The sequence below is a fragment of the Musca domestica genome, unplaced genomic scaffold, assembly GCF_030504385.1.
Source record: "Musca domestica strain aabys unplaced genomic scaffold, Musca_domestica.polishedcontigs.V.1.1 22, whole genome shotgun sequence".
NCBI lineage: Eukaryota > Metazoa > Arthropoda > Insecta > Diptera > Muscidae > Musca > Musca domestica.
Genome location: NW_026712262.1, coordinates 9,980,678 through 10,002,850, shown reverse-complemented (window position 1 = coordinate 10,002,850; position 22,173 = coordinate 9,980,678).

Below are 22,173 nucleotides of genomic sequence, written 5' to 3'. Positions count from 1 at the left end.
CGTTTTTCAGGCGGAGATTTTTGCAGTGATAAATATCACTGCAATATCATAACAGTAACCGTTGAATTTAAAAGCCGATAGTCAGGCGGCCTTTAAAGCTATCAAGTGAAGTTCAATTTAATCGAGATCTATTGCTTTTTTTTTCGTTTTTTTTTTTTTTTTTTTTTTTTGTAATTCAAATTGTGTTGGCGGAAATGTTATTTTCGTCAACTGATTCAATAATTTGTCCTATTTTCAAATGTTTCTACTATAATAACTAAATTTTGCTGTGAGCTACTGTCCAAATATTATATTATATTATAAGAGAATACAACTCAAAAAACCAATGTGCATACTCCCGAACAAATCCAGCATCTCTTCAATTATAATGAGCACACTCATAACCACAGCTTAAGACTTAGCTTAAGTAGTTGTTGTTGTAACCAGTTGAGTTCATTACTCATGGTCTTTACCAGTTACACTGATGACTGCATGAACACAACAATGTTTGCAATCAAACATTAAAAATAATAAGTGAATACATTTATATTTATGTTTGTTGTACATGCAGGCCTAAGTGTAACTGTAGAAGATTATTATTGTTGGAAGTTCTGGAATGAGTTGCTCAATTTGTTTCAACAAGAGGTTCACGATAAAATAAGACTCAATTATCGTTCTATTCTTTTTGAACCTCCACCAAAGACACTTTACGATAAGTATAAATCTACACATACATTGCCTTCTGCCCATTACATGCTGTAACTCAACACATTGTTTTTTTTTTTGTTCATTTTGTGCATTTCTTTGCTTTAATAAAAATTCCAACCTTTTTTCGAAAGAAATAATCAACCTTTTTTTTTTATATTTTTTTGGAAAATTATTTTTTAATCTTTACGTACAAATTGTTTGCTTAAACATTGTTAATATAAACAACCAGCCGAATTATGTATATGCCAATTTACATATCTTAACAGTGCAAACAAAACTGTTATGCTAAAAGTTAATCAATTAGATCTAAGAAGTACTTGTTCATTTCGTTCGGTCTAACAAAGTAAATTCTGTAAAACTGCATTCTTGCAGTTCTTGAAGTACCACAGTTCATTTAGTTTTGTAGGCTCCAGGACAGTAACATAATGGGAAATGAAGTGTCGGATAAATTAGCTCTAGATGAATCCGATTTCTAAAAGCCTCCCATAAAAAAATGGTTGAAGATGGCACTGATGAGCTGATTACAGAGTATCTAAGTTCATCTGTCGGGTGAGTACTTTAGACTCTGTGAAGATGAAGAAGATGTAGAGACGATTAAGCACTTACTATGCAGATGTCCTATGCAATCAAGAGACATTTGGTTACTTGCTAGGTGAGAGATAGAAGCTCATACGTTCTTCTTAGACGTGGATCCCATCATCTACAAGTATTTCCTGACTTGGCAAACCAGCTTGCTACATATTCTTCTCTATACAGTGAGTCGAGACTGAAGCCAGAAAGATAAATGCTTTCTGGGTTCTGTTGCGGCCAACAATTTTATTCTTCCTGGATAAACACGAGATCTCCGAGTGAATCAGCTGCCGACCCAAATCAAACCTAAATACTTTTTTCTCCACTAATAAATAAACGTGATTTGTTTTTATATAAAAACAACAATAATGAGATTACGTTTGACTACTTTTAACAACGAATTGAGTGCACTATTCCAAATTAAATGTTGTATGTTAATAACCAATTTACACAAGACGTGTTTTTTTTTTCTTGTAAAATTAAAAATAAGGCCGTCTGACGTCTTAATTTTGTTGTGTCTATTGACATAAATACACTAAAAGAGTCTTATAAGGTCACCAAATCGATAAATATATGTTATAATTTGTTTTTATGCTATGAAAATGCCAGGAATTCCTAACCGCAAACATTTTTAATTTTGAAAGTTAGATGTTGCCTTTCTATAATATTTCTGAAAGAAAACTTGGGCATTTCATTTATTTTTCAAGATTTGTAGTTGATTTTAAAAATGAGGCGAAATATCAAATAAACGAGAAATCCGTTGCTCTTGCATTTTAATAGTTGTTACGGCTGTAACGTTTAAAAAAGTTTCTACAACAAAAACGGCCAGCTTATGCTTCTGGCAGAAGAATTATAATAAAACACAGACTTTGCCCTCGATTTAAATGAACCCAACCCTTTGGCCTTTAGTTCTTTACAAAGTTTGTTTATTTACGCAAAGGTATTATCTAAAGCAAATGAAATTAAAATGGCAATGTAAATCAAATGAAATTGCAAAGTAAATGGAAATTAAATAATTGCGTAATCAAATAAGATACAAAGGCTAATCTAGCTTAATTCTTTCTTTCTTGGCGGTTTCTACTGGAATGACTTAAAGGGAAATTGTAAGAAATATGAAACGATAATCGTTTGCGTATCACAAATATAATACTGAAAACGTCTTAAAATCGATAAGGAACAAATTATATAACGTGTAAACTCTTTGAATGAAGTCGTTCATAATAAAAATAGACCATACACACAACTTGTGTGTTATACAAAAAGAGAAATTTTATATAAATCATAAAAATGAACGTTACTAAATTTATATTTTTAAATTAACGCAAAAATCTTCAATATTCATAACAATAGTAATTGCGAAACAGTTATACATTCGTATTGTTCATGGGAAAAGTACTACAAGCGCAGCACTAATGTTCGCCCTCGAAGGCAATTCCCATATACGTCGTCTGTCCCTTTTTTCTATACTGGCAATGCCATATCACTGGTTCTGTTTTGATCAATATTTTCCTGCTCTCTTGCTCTCAGAGTAAGAACAACGGTTCGATGAGAAGAAGAAGAATCATCATCTATTAGTTTTTTTGGAGTTTTTAACATTGTTTTTTTTTGCCTTTGACCAAGAAGGTCGTTATAATAAAATTGTGCCAAAAGAATTGTGCGAAAGAGAAAAAAGTGAAGTTAAAAATACTTTTTGTGTGTTTGATTGTAAAGCGAGGATCGACACAGTGGTAGCAGACCGTATTTAGAAACAACTTGTTGAGGCTGCATTGGAACCCTTGCACAAGTAGGAGCATATACCCGAGTCAGAAGTGCAGGTAACCAGTCGATCAGGGAAACTGACTCCGTGGTGACCGACTGTAGCAAAGTTGTCCCGTCAACATCTGGTCCTTCTCAACCGGCAATTTGGACAAAGTAATAGAAGAAAGTACCGGCAATTTTTTGAGAAAAAAATTGGAACTGTGGTGAAGAGCGAAAACTGGATCTATTGTCGTGGTTCCGTTACATAACCTTGCTAAAAATATTCAAGGGTAGCTAAGGTTATTGACTTATTTGGTACCGTTGGAATATTTTTGGAGCCTTGCCGCTGCTTACTCTTTGGCCCTTGATTGTGTTGTTGTTTGTAACAGCACTTTGTTTATTTCATTGCCTGCCTTCTTGTGGACTATACAGCATTGTTGTTGTACTTTTTTGTGTCTCGCTGTTTGTGTGCTTGCCGTTTGCCTGTAAATCTACATAATAGGCAAAATTTCTTCGCCTGTCATAACATACAAAGCAGTGTTGTTGTGCATTGGTTGCGCGCTGTCCGTACGGTAGACGCACTGGCATTGTTTTTGTTGTTGGTGGCTCGCTGCTTGTGCGCTGTTGGTTCAGCACTTATGCGTTGGTTGCTATGCAGTGGTGCTGTTGGGCTGTTTATGATTTGGTGGCTCGCAACTTGTGCGCTGTTGGCTCTGCATAGTTGTTGCATTGTCTCTATCTAATTTGGTTGGGCTCTATTGGTGTTTTTGTCTGCCCTGACTCAAATTCATTTGCATTGATTTTTATTGCTAGTTTATGAAGAACTATATTTCTCGAAGGAGATAAGATGAAGCAAACAATAAGTGGAAAGAGTAACATTGACTCTTTGGTTATCCACCTTATTAGAACAAAACCAAAAAATATTGCTACATACACAGTGGTGTGTAACGGCGTTTAATGGAATCTATGAGATTTTGGCAAATTTAAACGTCGTAAAGTAGTGAAGGTAAAGTTTTGGAATTACCTCACACAATAAAAGAAGAGCAATTTTGTTGTTAGTGGATTTTGCCTTTTATATATTCGACACTGTGGGTCAGAAGCATCTATTTGTAATATAGAGACTTGCTCAAAAAAAAATCCCTAATTGAGAAAACATTGAAAATTCATTGTTGGAATGAACATTATTTGGGCTGTTTGGTGGCACACCATTAAATAATTTGCTCGTTTGAAACTTTACATGAAGTACAAATTAAAGTTTTTAAATCTTACTCAATTATTGGGGAATATATATAGTGAAGTTTTATCGTCGGTCTGTAAAATAACTTGCTCGTTTGGAGATTTACGGAAGACGTTACAAACATTCAAAACTCAAGGGTACGGTTGTTGAGTGCTCTTGACTGCTCAGATTGGACGTTTAATTGTAAACGTTTTTGGAACAAATTATTCGAAAATTAGAATAGAAAACATTCTCTGGAAGAGCAGTGGACATTTCCCCATCAATAATTTTTCGAGATTATCGCCTTTGAATTTTTTGCTAGCTCGATGAAAATGGCAAGTCTAGAAGACTTTTTGAATAAATGTGAGGAAATTATTTCTTTTGAAGAAAATTTAAAGGAGACTGAATCCTCAGGATTCAACGATTCTGCAATTGAAGTTGAAAAATCAGAGCTTCACAGTTTGTGGACAGAAGGGAAGGAAACCCTGAAATAGGGAGACCATAAAAACTAATAAAAAACTTGCTCATCAGAGTTAAGTTAGGTGCATTAACATCTTGGGGGAATGGAAGGAAAAAGTAAAGGTTGTACCTATAGCTCAAAATCAAAAAGTGTCTGCCTCAATTTCAGTCCCGCCGTGTGACACGGAGGTTTTTCATGGGGACTATGTGTCATGGCCCAGTTTTCGCGATTTGTTCACGGCCATTTAGATCAATAATAAAAAACTAAGCTCTGTCTAGAAACTTTACCATTTGCACAAGTGGAGAGGCAAGAGAAATAAATCGCCACATTCCGTTGACGGCCTATGGTTTCTCTATTGCTTGGGACAATTTGAGGAACCAATATGAAAATAAGAGAATTCTAATAAATACTCAGCTGCGGAATTTATTTAATCTTGCTCATTGTGGGCAAGAATCGGCATGTGGCCTAAAGAGACTGCAACGAGACGTTACTAATTGCATAGCGGTCCTTGAGTTATATAAAATTGATGTAAAGTCTTGGGACCCTATATTTGTCTATCTTTGCTCTACAAAAATGCCGAAACTTACTCTTTCTCTATGGGAGCTGTCTTTACATAATAAGACAGAAATGCCTCACTGGGATGACTTGAATAAATTTCCCACGGAAAGATTTAAAGCATTGGAAAGTGTGTCCGATATAACTTGTCCGAATGGGGTACAATTAGGACAAGGTTCTCGCCCAGAGCACAATCAATATAATCAATATGAAAAATTGAGACAGTTTAGAGTCCACCATACCAAAGTGAATGAAAATAAATTCAATTTGTGTAAGGGCACTCACCCCTTGAAATCTTGTCCGAAATTTCTAAATATGGACTTCAAAAATAGATTCAATATCATTAAGAGGGAAAATCGTTGCATTAATTGTATGGCATGGGCCATCGAGCGGTGGACTGCCGATCTCAGGGTTGCTCTAAATGTAAAACAAAGCATCATAGTCTTCTTCATAAGAATACAATTACTCAAGGTAATGATGCATACTCAACTAACACCTCAGATTTGTCTCGAATGTGAGTCCAAATAAAACTTCAGGTCCAACAACTCTATCTAATCCTCGGTCGTTCCATACCTCTGTCTCAAATAGAACAATGCTTGCCACAGCATGGGTAAACATTTTAAGGAATGTAGTTCCATACAAAGTTCGTGCGCTAATAGACCCTTGCTCGGATGACTCTTTCATTTCCTCTCGGTTGCAAAAAATGCTAAAGTTACCAACAAGCTTTGCCTCTGCGGAAATTTCTGGTTTAGGCGGTCAACATCTAACGAAATGCTCCAAAATAGCATCTATTAGAATTGGTTCGATGAAAAATATTTCTTTCACGCTAGACTTGGAGGCGTTCGTGGTCCCAGAAATAACGGGAAATAAACCCACACAGCCATTGGATAAGATTCGTATGAACGAATTACCGGATCTATATTTTGCGGATCCAACGTTTTATCGAGGTGGCCAAGTAGATGTATTGCTCGGTGGAAACATTTACCCAAAAATATCTTTGGCTCACTTTTAGCTCAAGAGACCGTGTTTGGCTGGGTATTGACTGGCCCAGCAACCAATTTGCTCTATCCGACTTCAATGAGTGTTTCCCATTGCACAAGAGTGTCAGTGCAAGACCAGCTCTGAGACCAGTTCTGAGAAATTGAAGAGGTTCCCAAGGTTTCAACTACCTCGATAGAGGAACAGAAGTGCGAGGAAATTTTTCGATCTACGACTTCCAGAGGCTCTGATGGAAGATATACCGTGAACTTGCCCTTTAAAGACGATCCTCTTTTTTCTTTTGCATCAAAGTCTAGCCGATACGTTGCTCTTACTCAATATTTGCGGAATGAGACGTCGTTACTGAGAAATCCAAAACGAAAATCTGATTATGATGAGGTGATTTTAGAATATTTGTCTCTGGGACATATGGAAAAGATAGAACACTTTGTAAACTACAAGGACTGTTTTTATTTGCGTCATCATGGCGTTTTTAAGCCTGAGAGCGTGACTACGAAACTAAGAGTAATCTTCAACGCTTCATGTGCCTCGGTTAATGGCAAAAGCTTAAACGGTGTGTTGTATGTTGGACCTTCTCTTCAAAAAGATATTATCTCTCTGATATTAAATTGGCGCTTATACAAATATGTATTTAATGCAGACATTTCTAAGATGTATCGTCAAATTTTGATCAATCCATTACATGCTAAGTACCAGCGTATTCTGTTCAGAACTTGCCCAGACAAAGAGGTTTCTGATTACCAATTGAAGACGGTAACATTTGGCGTCAATTGCGCCCCATACTTGGCTCTTAGAACTCTTAAAATTGGCGGATGACGAAGAGTATCGTTTCCCAATTGGCTCGAAAATTCTAAGAAATAATATGTATGTCGATGATGCTTTGGTAGGCGTTCATACTGTTTCGCAGGGGTTGAAAGCGAAGGAAGAATTGATAAAAATTCTTGAATCAGGTGGATTTGAGCTTTTGAAGGGTCTGGCTCGTGAAAAACTTTTAAATGAAGACTTTTTGGAGCTCGGCGACAAAAGCTCTGCTTTCGGTGGAACGCCTCGGTAGATAGTTTCTACTTTGTTATAGACAAAATTCCAGAAAGAAATTCGTATTCTAAGTGGCAAGTGTTGTCCATTATCGCAAAGATTTTCGATCCTTTGGGTTGGCTTTCCCCAATTGTAATAACTGCGAAGATTCTCATGCAGCAATTAAGCCGCATACCTTATTAAGCTGGAAGAACTTTGTCTCAACTTCCGTGGGAATTGAAGAAATTAGCATACCCAGGTGGGTAAATTACTCTGTTGACTGCAATGTTCAATTACACAGCTTCAGTGATTCGTCGAAGTCTGCTTATGCTGCAGCGTTGTATTTGAGAGTTGAAGTGGGACAAAATATTTTTTCGAATTTGCTCATTGCGAAGTCTAAAGTTGCCCCTTTGAAGAAGATGTCGCTACCACGATTAGAGCTCTGTGGCGCCTTGTTGCTTGCGGAGTTAGTAGATTCAGTTCTGCCTCAATTGGATATTCAAAAGACATCTTTGTTTGCTTGGTCAGATTTGACTATTGTACAAGCTTGGCTCAAGAAACCATCATACTCTTGGACAACGTTTGTCGCAAATAGACTTTCAATTTCCAGGAGAAAATAGGAAGTGGCTGGCATCATGTTCCTACGGATGAAAATCCGGCAGATCTGGCAACCCGGGGGCGGACTCCCTTAGAAATTACAGAGAGTGGTCTGTGGTGGCATGGACCAACCTAGCTCATATTGCCCGAAAATAGATGGCCGTCTGGTGTGGTGATATTTGAAACAATATTGGAGGCTAAACATATGAAAGTTCATTTTGCTCGATCTGCCGTGGAGGAAGATATATTTTCTTGTCTATCCACAGCAACTCATGTTGTAGGGTACATATTTCGCTTTTTCAACCGAACAGAGAATCCATTTCCCCTCGGAATATGATTGCTTCCTTAAAAATCAGAAGATTGAGTCTGGTAGCCCTCTTTTGTCACTAAACCCTTTTCTCGACAAAGGCAGCCTTATTCGAGCCAACGGAAGGTTGAGTTCTGCCTTTTAAATATCGTACGATAAAAGGTATCCAATTATTCTGGCCCATAAGAGCAGATTCTCTGCACCGTACGTTGACTTTTCCAATGTCTTACCAACCATGGTGGCATTCAGCTAACCCTGGCTACTACACGCCTGGAATGCTGGATCATAAGAGGCTGGAACTTGGTTAAAACTCGTTACCGAAATTGTACGAAGTGCGTTCTGGCACAAAAGAAACGACAAACACAGCTAATGGCTGCCCTTCCTCCAGAACGGACTACAATATCCCGAGCATTTTCCACATCTGGGGTAGATTTCGCTGGTCCGGTGGAAATAAAGAACTTTAGTGGTAGAGGCTGCCGCATTTCGAAAGGTTATATTTGTCTGTTTGTTTGCTTCGCCACCGAGGCGATCCATTTGGAACCGGTCAGCGACCTTTCAACCCCGGCGTTTATCGCCGCTCTTGCTCGATTCGTTGCCCGGCGTGGTTGTCCCCGTCATATATACTCGGACAATGGTAAGAATTTCGTGGGTGCTGGTCGCGAAATACGATCCAACCTCATGAAGATTATATCAGAAACCAGAGACGATTCTGTTACTCGATACGGGTTTCAGAAGTTAGAATGGCACTTTAATCCTGCCGCGGCTCCACATATGGGTGGCCTGTGAGAGGCAGGGGTTAAAAGTTGCAAAGTGCCCCTGAAGAAAATCTCAGGGCAGATACGACATACATTCGAGGAACTCTCCACTTTACTCGCCCGCATAGAAGCGTGCCTTAACTCTAGACCACTTACTTCCTTAACCGATGGCATAGATGACCCTAGCGCCCTTACTCCCGGGCACTTCCTCATCGGCGGTCCTTTGTTGTATCTTGCTGAGCCCGACGAAGTCGAAAATAAAACGTCCTTGTTGAACCGTTGGAGACGTATAAAGTTGATTTCTCAAGAATTTTGTAGGCGCTGGAAAATGGAGTATCTCAAGGAGCTCCATAAACGCTCTAAGTGGAAAGTGGCTCAAAACGATCTACAAGTTGATGATATTGTGGTGCTACATTCTGACTCACTTGCTCCAAACGAGTGGCGCCTGGGTGGCGTGGTAAAATTACATTTTGGACAGGACAATAGGGTTCGAGTGGTGGACTTGAAAACCCTGAACGGCGTGATAACGGGTCTTGTACACAAATTAGTACTCGTCCCGAATAAACTTTGCTCTATAGACCAGCTTACGTTATCACACTTAATGATGTCTTACTCTATGAAAATACGTCTACCCATCTTATTGTCGCCTAACCATGCATTACACTTTCTTACAGATGAGTTACAATGATGCCTTTGGGTGCCCACTTTGCCACACTCGGCACTCTTCCCGACACTGTCGCAGTTTTCTTCAGGCGAGGCCTTCAGAGAAAGACGCTATTGTCCGCAAGTATTAAGGCTGCGTAAATTGTCTTGGCCTAGGTCATCGCGTTATTACTTGCCCTTGGAATGAAGGCTGTCGGGTATGCAATTTGGCCCATCACACCTGGTTGCACCCTCTTGATGTTAACCGGGAGGTTTGGTTGCGTATGACCGCCGAAGTCATGATGCATCTCCCGGAACTGGGTGAAACACCAAGGAAAGTTCGTGTCCTTATCGACCCTCTTTACGATGAAAGCACACTCGAACTGGGCACTCCCAGCAATTTTGTGATGTACCCGAGCTCTGCCACTGTTGTGCTGACATCGACAAACAACAATGTTCGGACGTACACCGCCAAACTTAACGTCCAGCTTGAGTCCGAGTTGTTATCGCCACGTCACGCCGTCGATATGCAATGTGTAAGAAAAGTTTACCCATAGAAGGCGATAGCGGATCATTTGAAACAAAGGGAAAATATAATGTGACCTTGGGAAAATCAGACACTGATGGAATTGTCTTGGGCCTACGCATCATTGAACCAGGCATGCCGTACGTTCAAAACACCATCTTTGGCTGGTCCTTTTTCGGCGACGTTGCCCGGAAGAAGTAACTGTTTCCCAAAAATTCCTACTTACCCGATGAAAGTTATCAGTATTTGTTACAATACCATGAAGACTGAAGACCGTGGAGATGGTTTCTTATTTTTATTAATTTTTAATTTGTTTAGTTTTTTCTAATTTTCTAACATTTTATATAATGTCAAATTAATTTCATAATATACTTTAGTTGGGACCTTGTCCCAAGGGGGAGGGGGAAGATGTTCATGGGAAAAGCGCTACAAGCGCAGCACTAATGTTCGCCCTCGAAGGCAATTCCCATGTACGTCGCTCTCCCTTTTTTCTATACTGGCAATGCCATATCACTGGTTCTGTTTTGATCAATATTTTCCTGCTCTCTTGCTCTCAGAGTAAGGGTTCGATGAGAAGAAGAAGAATCATCTTCTATTAGTTTTTTTTGGAGTTTTTAACATTGTTTTTTTGCCTTTGACCAAAAGGTCGTTATAATAAAATTGTGCCAAAAGAATTGTGCGAAAGAATAAAAAGTGAAGTTAAAAATACTTTTTGTGCGTTTGATTGTAAAGCGAGGATCGACACAGTGGTAGCAGACCGTATTTAGAAACAACTTGTTGAGGCTGCATTGGAACCCTTGCACAAGTAGGAGCATATACCCGAGTCAGAAGTGCAGGTAACCAGTCGATCAAGGAAACTGACTCCGTGGTGACCGACTGTAGCAAAGTTGTCCCGTCAACACTTATGTATTATATAGTTTATGTAAATAGTAATTTTCAATTTTAATATAGAAATATAACAGTAAAATAATGAAAAAGTAAGACAAATATAAACTATGTGATAGCAAGAGTGTCACGTCTACGCAGTCTATCGTTTCCTCCGAGTAATACGAATTGGCGGGACAAACTATTTAAGTGCGCGGATAGTTTGATCAAGCTCTTTCGACAACGGTATGTTGAAGGTGCACCTAGAATAGATCCATGGTACAACAAAGAGGTAGAACAGCTTCGTAAAACTACAGAAATACAGCTATGAGGCTATGCCCGCTTCCTGTCAGAATTACTCAAAATTGTATGCAACAAGTTGTTTCAATTTTTTTTTACATTTTTCCTCCATTTAAAAATGACTTAAATGAAGCGAAAGATGAATGAAGCGCTTGGATTTTCTTTAAAAAATATGAACCAGAGTGTTCAATCCTTCATTTCCATTAAAAAATTGGTTTATATCTTCAAAGCACGCTCCAAATATTTGAAAATAATTGTTTTTAGTTTTCAAAACAATGAATACAGGGCACACTCAGAAAAAAAATGTGATAACCTGGTAGCTCTACTTTACCTTTTTATTGTACCATGGAATAGTTCGAAGAATATTCGATTGTCTTCTTTGTAGTCTATTTACGTTAGAGGCACTAGCTGTGCCCCAGATCTGTATGCCATAAGTCCAAATGGACTTTTTACAGTTTTTTTTAGTTTTATTTGCGTCCAGCTGCAATGAATCTATTCCCAAGAAATGTGTGAATATATATATTTGCTTATACTATGTCTCGGAGGGCAATATGTTGCAGATATAAGTGTATTCGCTCTAGATAGTGCAACTGTTGTAGCTTATATGTGATCGGACTTATATTCTGGCATGGGATAATGTTGAATTTTATTAGAAATTATAACCGTTGTGCTACCTCAAGTAGTTCTGCTAGAGTGTTTAGTGTACTTATGTACTTTAACGAATTATTCTAAAATAATTTCTAGAAGTGAAATAAATTTCTGATACCACTAAAATGTGTAAATTGATTGATCGAATCGACCTCGTATTTATGTTGGCTTAAGCCGTCTGCTTTCCAAAAACAGATTCAGATTTTATTTATTTTTGTTTTAAAATGATTTGCATTAGCATAGATTGATTTCACATTATTTCTATATTTTTTGGTTGGGTGAGTCATTGCTCAAAATGTTAGAATGTAAGAACTGTATATTTGGAGAAGGGAGATTGTGATTGGGAGGGATAAATTCTCTCCTCTTTTTTGTCTCAGGGAAATCAGCCGTTTTGTAATCAAATTGTGGGTTTTCTTGTATTCGATATTTTATGTGGATATATACAGCCATCCACCGTAGTTTGCAGCAGCGAACGATTAACGTACCTCTCACAAGAAGGTACTGTTAGATTCGCAATATGTGTGATAAATTATTTTAGAGAACAAATGATCTGAACACACGAAATTTTATTTGGGAAGTAAATTTTTTTCATTGACAAGAAAATACTATTTAGATGTCAATGAATGATTGTTTGATATAAAATAATATTATTTTGAATAGCTTAATATTTTATACTCCGATCAAATCAAAACTACATACATTTCAATACACAAACAATACATCCTGCAGATTAATTTCATTATTGTTTCTATACAAAAAAAAATACAAGACAAAAAACAAGTGCCGTTATCTTAATATTGTTTTTTTTCGTTTCGTACTTCGAGAAAATACAGAACGAAACGTTTCAAATAGTTTATTTTCATACGCTGGTTTGCAGTACGGTCACTGCACTTCTTGACGTCTGGATCTGTTTTCCTTTTTTTGCGGTTTTTCTATTCTTTCTCCGCGATTACAATCAATCCTAAGGTTATAACATGGATGAATTTGTCCTCTTTGCTTCAGTTGTGAATATTGATATATTAGCAGGTGATAGGTGCAGTAATTTTTCATTTCAGAATCCAGAAGACAAACTTGGTCCATTTGGGAGAGTTTGTTTACGAGATTCTTTGTTGTTTCTCCGCGAATATATAGAGTGGGAGGTTTTTGGGATTTAACCGGTTGTGTTATTTCGCGAGTCTCGTTATTAGAACCAGGAATTGAGAATGTGTTGTTGCGGCCATTATTTGCTGACTTTTAGGTTTAGCATTTGGTTCCTTGGTTGGATTCCTAGAACTGGCCTTGTGCTTCGTTACTGAGACATATCGTCCATACTTAAAAAAACTTTGTTTTACTTGGTGTTTTTTTAAGACCGCGTACTTACTTAAAGCGATAGTTTCTTGTTGTGCGTTTGAATCGTGTGATGGCACCTTTTTTGTATTTGCTTTGGGCGTTTTTACATTACTTTGTTTATTTGATATTTCTTTTGTTCCGTTCGGAATAGTCTCACCTGACAAATTGTTATTATGGAAAAAATTCTCGGCGATGCCGATTTCTAAAGGTGTAAGTAAATAAGAAGCTTGAAGTCGTGGCTTGGCATATTTTGAGACATTTCATAAAGGGATTACAGAGCCGCACTAAATTCCTGCCGTCGTTTTCCATTATAATTTAAAATTAATATGCCCAGCCATGACTTCAAGCTTCTTATGTACTTGCACCTTAATGGCCTTTGGATACGCTTTGGTGCAGTTGAACTGTAATACAATACACTGATATGTAAAATTTTCAAAATGTTTCTCCGAATATAATTAAACTTTTATAGGTTACTAGCTGGCCCGGTCCGCGTTGCCGGCCCGTACTTTTAGTCTTCAAAGCATAATAAATCACAGATCTGACTTATGTAGGCGGCACAATTTGATTATAAGTAATGACTCCATTATAATTACTCCAATTTTGATCATAAGTAATGACTTGATTATGAGTAATGACTCCATGACTAAATATAAATTAATATTCATGGCAAAAATTATAATTACCGTCGGTTTTAGATATTTTGAATAGCTTGATCTTATTTTTCAGATATAGGTTTTAATTTGAGTGTTAAATACCTACATGATAAAGAACATCTATAATAGCCCCATGTCAAAATTCAGATCAATTTTTGATATTGTAAAAAGCATTCAAATGAGCTATAATTTAAAATTTATATTTCCAACGTTTAAAATCCCGTACTGCGTGGTATTCAGTTTTGTCCACCTCATACTTGAACGCAGAATGTTGTCAGAATAGCCAAAAAAATTACTCTTTTGCTCCGATTACCGTAAGATGGGCATTAATTATTTATCATTTAAATTGTGCGGTGGAGATCCAATAAAGTTACTTTATAATTTCGTATTTTTTTCATGTTTCTGCCACAATTTACGTTATATAGACGTACATCCCAAATCTACGTTCCCAACCAATATTCTCTTGGGGGTTACAAATTCAATAGATTACAAAATTTTCTTTTCTGACCACACATTGGTTGGGAAAGTGGACTTGGGGGTATACTAATGTGGGGACTATACTTAAATAAATTCCTATGAGGATAATTATCTGTAAGATGATTTTCTACCCCAAGGTTTTTTTTACCCCAGGTAGCCTCAAGACTAAGATGCGTACTTTTCCGAAAAATAAAAATTTATAAGAAGAGGTTTTCTTCCCCCTTAGAAACAAAGATGTCAAATAAGGGCAAAAAAAATGAAAAAAGTGGCCAAGACCCCGAAAATACCTTAAATCATATGATGGTGATACCAAAACGTGATAATTTTTCGCAAAGATGGTTTCTTCTTAAATTATCAACATAAGCTAAAATTATCATGATCTGCTAAAGCGATTAAAGGTATCTTGAATGTTTAGGAAGAATTTCTATTTTGCGTTCTTTATAGTCGGTATTTGACTGATTGCAGTCCCAATGTATTTTGCATTTTGTGTTCTCATTTGACAATTTATTGTCACATGAAAGGAGCAGGTCCACTTTTTTAAATTAACCCCATAACACTTCTTCGGTCATTTTTGTTTGTTTAAATGTGTTCGCATCTTCCAGCTGAAGCACGATGTAGGTCCTGGATTACCCGTATTACGCCCTCATTTCATTTTAAATATTATTCATTCAGAATTCAAACCAATAAAAACATGTACACTTCAATATAGAAAAAAGAAAACTAATCTTCAAATGGTTCGCTGATTTTTTGCGGCAAATTTTTAAGGTCCTTACATAGTTTGTCGGTAGAATGTACTATTATGTTGAAATTCGATTCCATTGAAAAATTGTAAATTTTTCCCGATTTTAGAATTTTCATATAAAGCGATAACGGATAAAATTGTTATTTATAGATTTTATGTATTTATTGGGTATTACGAATAAATACATAAAATCTATAAATAACAGTTTTATCCGTTATGGCTTTATACTACCCAAAAAAACCTACACATCATATTAGAATTAAAAAAAACACTACAAATGTACATTCGAAAATAGTAAGTCAAAATGGAAAAAATATGCAATGTAAAACATTACTATTGTACATTTTAAAAGTCAAAATAAAAATGTTCAAATTTCACATTTTTTTTCTATATTTTTTGGTTGGGTGAGTCATTGCTCAAAATGTTAGAATGTAAGAACTGTATATTTGGAGAAGGGAGATTGTGATTGGGAGGGATAAATTCTCTCCTCTTTTTTGTCTCAGGGAAATCAGCCGTTTTGTAATCAAATTGTGGGTTTTCTTGTATTCGATATTTTATGTGGATATATACAGCCATCCACCGTAGTTTGCAGCAGCGAACGATTAACGTACCTCTCACAAGAAGGTACTGTTAGATTCGCAATATGTGTGATAAATTATTTTAGAGAACAAATGATCTGAACACACGAAATTTTATTTGGGAAGTAAATTTTTTTCATTGACAAGAAAATACTATTTAGATGTCAATGAATGATTGTTTGATATAAAATAATATTATTTTGAATAGCTTAATATTTTATACTCCGATCAAATCAAAACTACATACATTTCAATACACAAACAATACATCCTGCAGATTAATTTCATTATTGTTTCTATACAAAAAAAAAATACAAGACAAAAAACAAGTGCCGTTATCTTAATATTGTTTTTTTTCGTTTCGTACTTCGAGAAAATACAGAACGAAACGTTTCAAATAGTTTATTTTCATACGCTGGTTTGCAGTACGGTCACTGCACTTCTTGACGTCTGGATCTGTTTTCCTTTTTTTGCGGTTTTTCTATTCTTTCTCCGCGATTACAATCAATCCTAAGGTTATAACATGGATGAATTTGTCCTCTTTGCTTCAGTTGTGAATATTGATATATTAGCAGGTGATAGGTGCAGTAATTTTTCATTTCAGAATCCAGAAGACAAACTTGGTCCATTTGGGAGAGTTTGTTTACGAGATTCTTTGTTGTTTCTCCGCGAATATATAGAGTGGGAGGTTTTTGGGATTTAACCGGTTGTGTTATTTCGCGAGTCTCGTTATTAGAACCAGGAATTGAGAATGTGTTGTTGCGGCCATTATTTGCTGACTTTTAGGTTTAGCATTTGGTTCCTTGGTTGGATTCCTAGAACTGGCCTTGTGCTTCGTTACTGAGACATATCGTCCATACTTAAAAAAAACTTTGTTTTACTTGGTGTTTTTTTAAGACCGCGTACTTACTTAAAGCGATAGTTTCTTGTTGTGCGTTTGAATCGTGTGATGGCACCTTTTTTGTATTTGCTTTGGGCGTTTTTACATTACTTTGTTTATTTGATATTTCTTTTGTTCCGTTCGGAATAGTCTCACCTGACAAATTGTTATTATGGAAAAAATTCTCGGCGATGCCGATTTCTAAAGGTGTAAGTAAATAAGAAGCTTGAAGTCGTGGCTTGGCATATTTTGAGACATTTCATAAAGGGATTACAGAGCCGCACTAAATTCCTGCCGTCGTTTTCCATTATAATTTAAAATTAATATGCCCAGCCATGACTTCAAGCTTCTTATGTACTTGCACCTTAATGGCCTTTGGATACGCTTTGGTGCAGTTGAACTGTAATACAATACACTGATATGTAAAATTTTCAAAATGTTTCTCCGAATATAATTAAACTTTTATAGGTTACTAGCTGGCCCGGTCCGCGTTGCCGGCCCGTACTTTTAGTCTTCAAAGCATAATAAATCACAGATCTGACTTATGTAGGCGGCACAATTTGATTATAAGTAATGACTCCATTATAATTACTCCAATTTTGATCATAAGTAATGACTTGATTATGAGTAATGACTCCATGACTAAATATAAATTAATATTCATGGCAAAAATTATAATTACCGTCGGTTTTAGATATTTTGAATAGCTTGATCTTATTTTTCAGATATAGGTTTTAATTTGAGTGTTAAATACCTACATGATAAAGAACATCTATAATAGCCCCATGTCAAAATTCAGATCAATTTTTGATATTGTAAAAAGCATTCAAATGAGCTATAATTTAAAATTTATATTTCCAACGTTTAAAATCCCGTACTGCGTGGTATTCAGTTTTGTCCACCTCATACTTGAACGCAGAATGTTGTCAGAATAGCCAAAAAAATTACTCTTTTGCTCCGATTACCGTAAGATGGGCATTAATTATTTATCATTTAAATTGTGCGGTGGAGATCCAATAAAGTTACTTTATAATTTCGTATTTTTTTCATGTTTCTGCCACAATTTACGTTATATAGACGTACATCCCAAATCTACGTTCCCAACCAATATTCTCTTGGGGGTTACAAATTCAATAGATTACAAAATTTTCTTTTCTGACCACACATTGGTTGGGAAAGTGGACTTGGGGGTATACTAATGTGGGGACTATACTTAAATAAATTCCTATGAGGATAATTATCTGTAAGATGATTTTCTACCCCAAGGTTTTTTTTACCCCAGGTAGCCTCAAGACTAAGATGCGTACTTTTCCGAAAAATAAAAATTTATAAGAAGAGGTTTTCTTCCCCCTTAGAAACAAAGATGTCAAATAAGGGCAAAAAAAATGAAAAAAGTGGCCAAGACCCCGAAAATACCTTAAATCATATGATGGTGATACCAAAACGTGATAATTTTTCGCAAAGATGGTTTCTTCTTAAATTATCAACATAAGCTAAAATTATCATGATCTGCTAAAGCGATTAAAGGTATCTTGAATGTTTAGGAAGAATTTCTATTTTGCGTTCTTTATAGTCGGTATTTGACTGATTGCAGTCCCAATGTATTTTGCATTTTGTGTTCTCATTTGACAATTTATTGTCATATGAAAGGAGCAGGTCCACTTTTTTAAATTAACCCCATAACACTTCTTCGGTCATTTTTGTTTGTTTAAATGTGTTCGCATCTTCCAGCTGAAGCACGATGTAGGTCCTGGAGTAGAAAGCATTTAACATCGTATTACGCCCTCATTTCATTTTAAATATTATTCATTCAGAATTCAAACCAATAAAAACATGTACACTTCAATATAGAAAAAAGAAAACTAATCTTCAAATGGTTCGCTGATTTTTTGCGGCAAATTTTTAAGGTCCTTACATAGTTTGTCGGTAGAATGTACTATTATGTTGAAATTCGATTCCATTGAAAAATTGTAAATTTTTCCCGATTTTAGAATTTTCATATAAAGCGATAACGGATAAAATTGTTATTTATAGATTTTATGTATTTATTGGGTATTACGAATAAATACATAAAATCTATAAATAACAGTTTTATCCGTTATGGCTTTATACTACCCAAAAAAACCTACACATCATATTAGAATTAAAAAAAACACTACAAATGTACATTCGAAAATAGTAAGTCAAAATGGAAAAAATATGCAATGTAAAACATTACTATTGTACATTTTAAAAGTCAAAATAAAAATGTTCAAATTTCACATTTTTACGCGATTTTTTTGGATTCTATTCTTTTCTGCCAAGAGGCAATTCCGAATTTGTCTAAATCGTTAAAATCAGACCGGCGGTCTTTATGTTATAAGAGTAGTAACTAACACAACTTTCTTTTACATATAGAGAGATAGATTTAAAAGTAGGCGAGTTCCTCAGCCCCTAAATAAGTACTTAGGGTTGGATGGAAAGCCAACAGCATCTCGTGTAATAATTATCAAACCGATATCTTCACTATTTTGGCAAATATAAAGATTTTAGATAAATCGTAATAGTGGGCGTAAAAGGAGGCGTGGTTAATATTTTTTTTTTCTTTAAAAACCTAACTCGGGGTATGACGAACGTTTGTACAAAAAATTATGCAAATCGGTCCAGCCGTTTTCAACTGATTCCGTTAACAACAAACAACAATTGATTTTTATATATTTAGATTATAATAGGTTATTATAATATATGTTTTTCAATAATTTTTACAAATTTGAAAAAAATGTCATTCAAAATTGGTTTGACAGTTCATTGTCCCAGCAGCTGTGTCAATTGGTCTACCTGTATTCTTCTACCATGATAGAGTGGCATATACACTTGTTGTTGTAATAAACCGATTAATGTATTTGTTAATTTCTCCTGCTTGGGGACAAGAGGATAAAAAGAAAAATTAAGAAGAAACAGTTTTGGAAAAAGTCCATTTTTACAAGTAGAGGGGATTATTTAATCATTCTGTACGAAAGAGATTCCTGCCATTTATCAATATCATTATTGCGTGAAAGTCTAACTTCGACTAACACATTGGGACTGTACAATTGTTGGATTCCTTTAGTTTGTTGATGCCATTTACTAAATAAACATCTTTTGATGTTTGTAAGCTAGAATTCTAATTTTTGTGTTTATTACTTTGTTTTGTCCTCTCTTTCGTGCTCTCGTTTTTTTTTTTTTTTTTTGGAATAAGGAGTTTTTATTTTGCAAACTTTGATTTAAAACATCACAAGAATGTCAACCGTCAACCGACATACAGGGACATCGTTCAGGAGTGCTATATGGGCTCAGGCCACAAGTCGTACACTGGATGTATGTCACAGTGGTCTTACCTATTTTGATCTATTTATTGAGTCCAGTGAGCGCATGTCCAAATTAACTACAGAGCAGAGAACCGTGCCCTCATTTACAACTGGACTCTTAAGAGAATTCCTCAATTCGCACTGAGGTTGAATCTAAATTACCAGGCGCAGGATACTTTGACCCAGTTTCAGGTAGCAAGGGATGCGCCGAGACAACGGGGAGCTGGAGAATGGCAATCTTCGCGGTTTGGCCACAATATCACTTTTCGTCTTGAATGAAATTAAGGTAGCGATACGGCCATTTAAACAGGTTCCATCAGGTTTCATCCATCTTGAAGGTGTAAGCACCTACACCTATTATGCCTTAACCCAATCATTAAAAAGTCATACAAGCTTATTAACATTTGTAGCGTTTTTAGGCGGAGAATTTGCAACGATAAAAGAACTCTGCAATATCGTAACAGTATCGCTGAAGTATTCCCTGGTTGGCAAACCACCTTGCTAACTATTCTTCTCTATGCAGTTGGTCAAAACTGAAGCCAGAAAAAGAACAAAGCTTCCTGGCTACTGTTTCGACCAACAATTTTATTTTTCTATGAATAAACACAATGTCTCCGAGTGAAGTGCTGCTGATCCAAATCAAATATAAATAACTCCTGGGGAAATAACCGAAACCATGGTATTCTCGACCATACTACCTGGGAAACAATACTTTTTTCTTCCTTAATCTTTTTTTAATATTTGAATCTTTCATACAATTTGATGAAAATAACAATAAGTTTTCATATCTTACATACTACTGTTTTTTATAGGAGGGTTGTCAATACAATTACCCTATATTTTTTCATGTTATTTTTTCATATTATTTAATTTTTTAATAGATGTGTGTTTTGTGGGCTACAGTTATATCCGTGAATTAATTGAGTAGGTAATTCAGATTAGTTTAGATACATTTATATCTAAGTAATTCGGGGACTACAGAAATAGTCTTACGGATATAATGTTGCTTTGTTTAGATACAGTTATATCTAACCATCTCGCGGACTAAGTAATAGTCTTATCGATTACCTGTAGGAGTGTAACAGTGGGCTGCGAAAAACGTTCAATTGATCAGACAAGAGCTGAAAATAGTGAGAGAGTAAGACAAGCATAAACTATGCGATAGAAAGGGTGTCACGTCTTCGAAATCTATAATGTCTTCCGAATAATAGGAGTTGGCAGGCCAAGCTATTTGGTTGCAATGATAGTTTGCTCAAGTATTTTCGGCAAAAATTCTCCATTTCCTCTTCAGCGGTAAGCATGTTAAGGTCCTTGTGGATGTTTGCGTTTCTTATGTACCAAGGTTCACCTTTAATAGATCGAAGAATGTTCAATTGTCTTCTTTGTAGCTTACTTACGTTAGAGGCACTACCTGTGCTCAGAGCTGTATGCCATAAGTCCAAATTGGCTTTATTACAGTCTTATATAATAGGACTTTGTATTATAATTTAATAGAAGAACGTATACCAACTAACCAGTCAAGATTGGCCTTTTTTAGTTCAATTTGCGTGGATGTGTTGCTTCCATGTAAATCTTCGGTCCAGGTGCATTCCGAGATATTTTATATACTTGAGTATTGAAGATTTGTATTGTGGGGCAAAGTTCGCGTCTTATAGGAACCTTGTGTATGCTAATGAAAACAGTATCATCAGCAAACGTTATGGTAAGAGTTTCATTGGTTGTGGGCATATCGGCGGTAAACATCACGTACTGTCAAAGGCTTGGGAAATGTCTATAAATAACGCGGAACAGTATTCCATTCTAATGTTTGAGACAATGCGGTGCACTGTGGTTCTTACGGAAGCCGAATTGGTGGTTGGGGATACTATTGCTAGATGTAATATGGGGAGTTAACTTTCTTAATAATGTTGTTTCGAACAACTTTGAGAGTATAGATAGAAGACTGACGCTTATATACAATTTGACCTCCGTTGGATATTTTCTTGAAGATAGTGCAACTGTTGTAGTTTGTATGTCAAAGTTATATTTTGACATGGGGTAATGTTGAGTTTTATTAGAAATTATTTCCGCGGTGCCACTGCAAGTTCTTCCCCTAGGGTGTTTAGTGTCGTATGTACTGTAACCCTTTATTCTAAACAGATTCTACAAATAAAATGAGTTTCAGATACCAGTAAGATTTGTATGTTGAGTGATCGAATTGAGTTGGCTTAAGCCGTTTGCGTTCCAAAAACAGATTCGAATTTTATCTATGTTTGTTTTAAAACTATTTGCATTAGCATATACTGATTTCTCATAATTTGTTGCATCATGC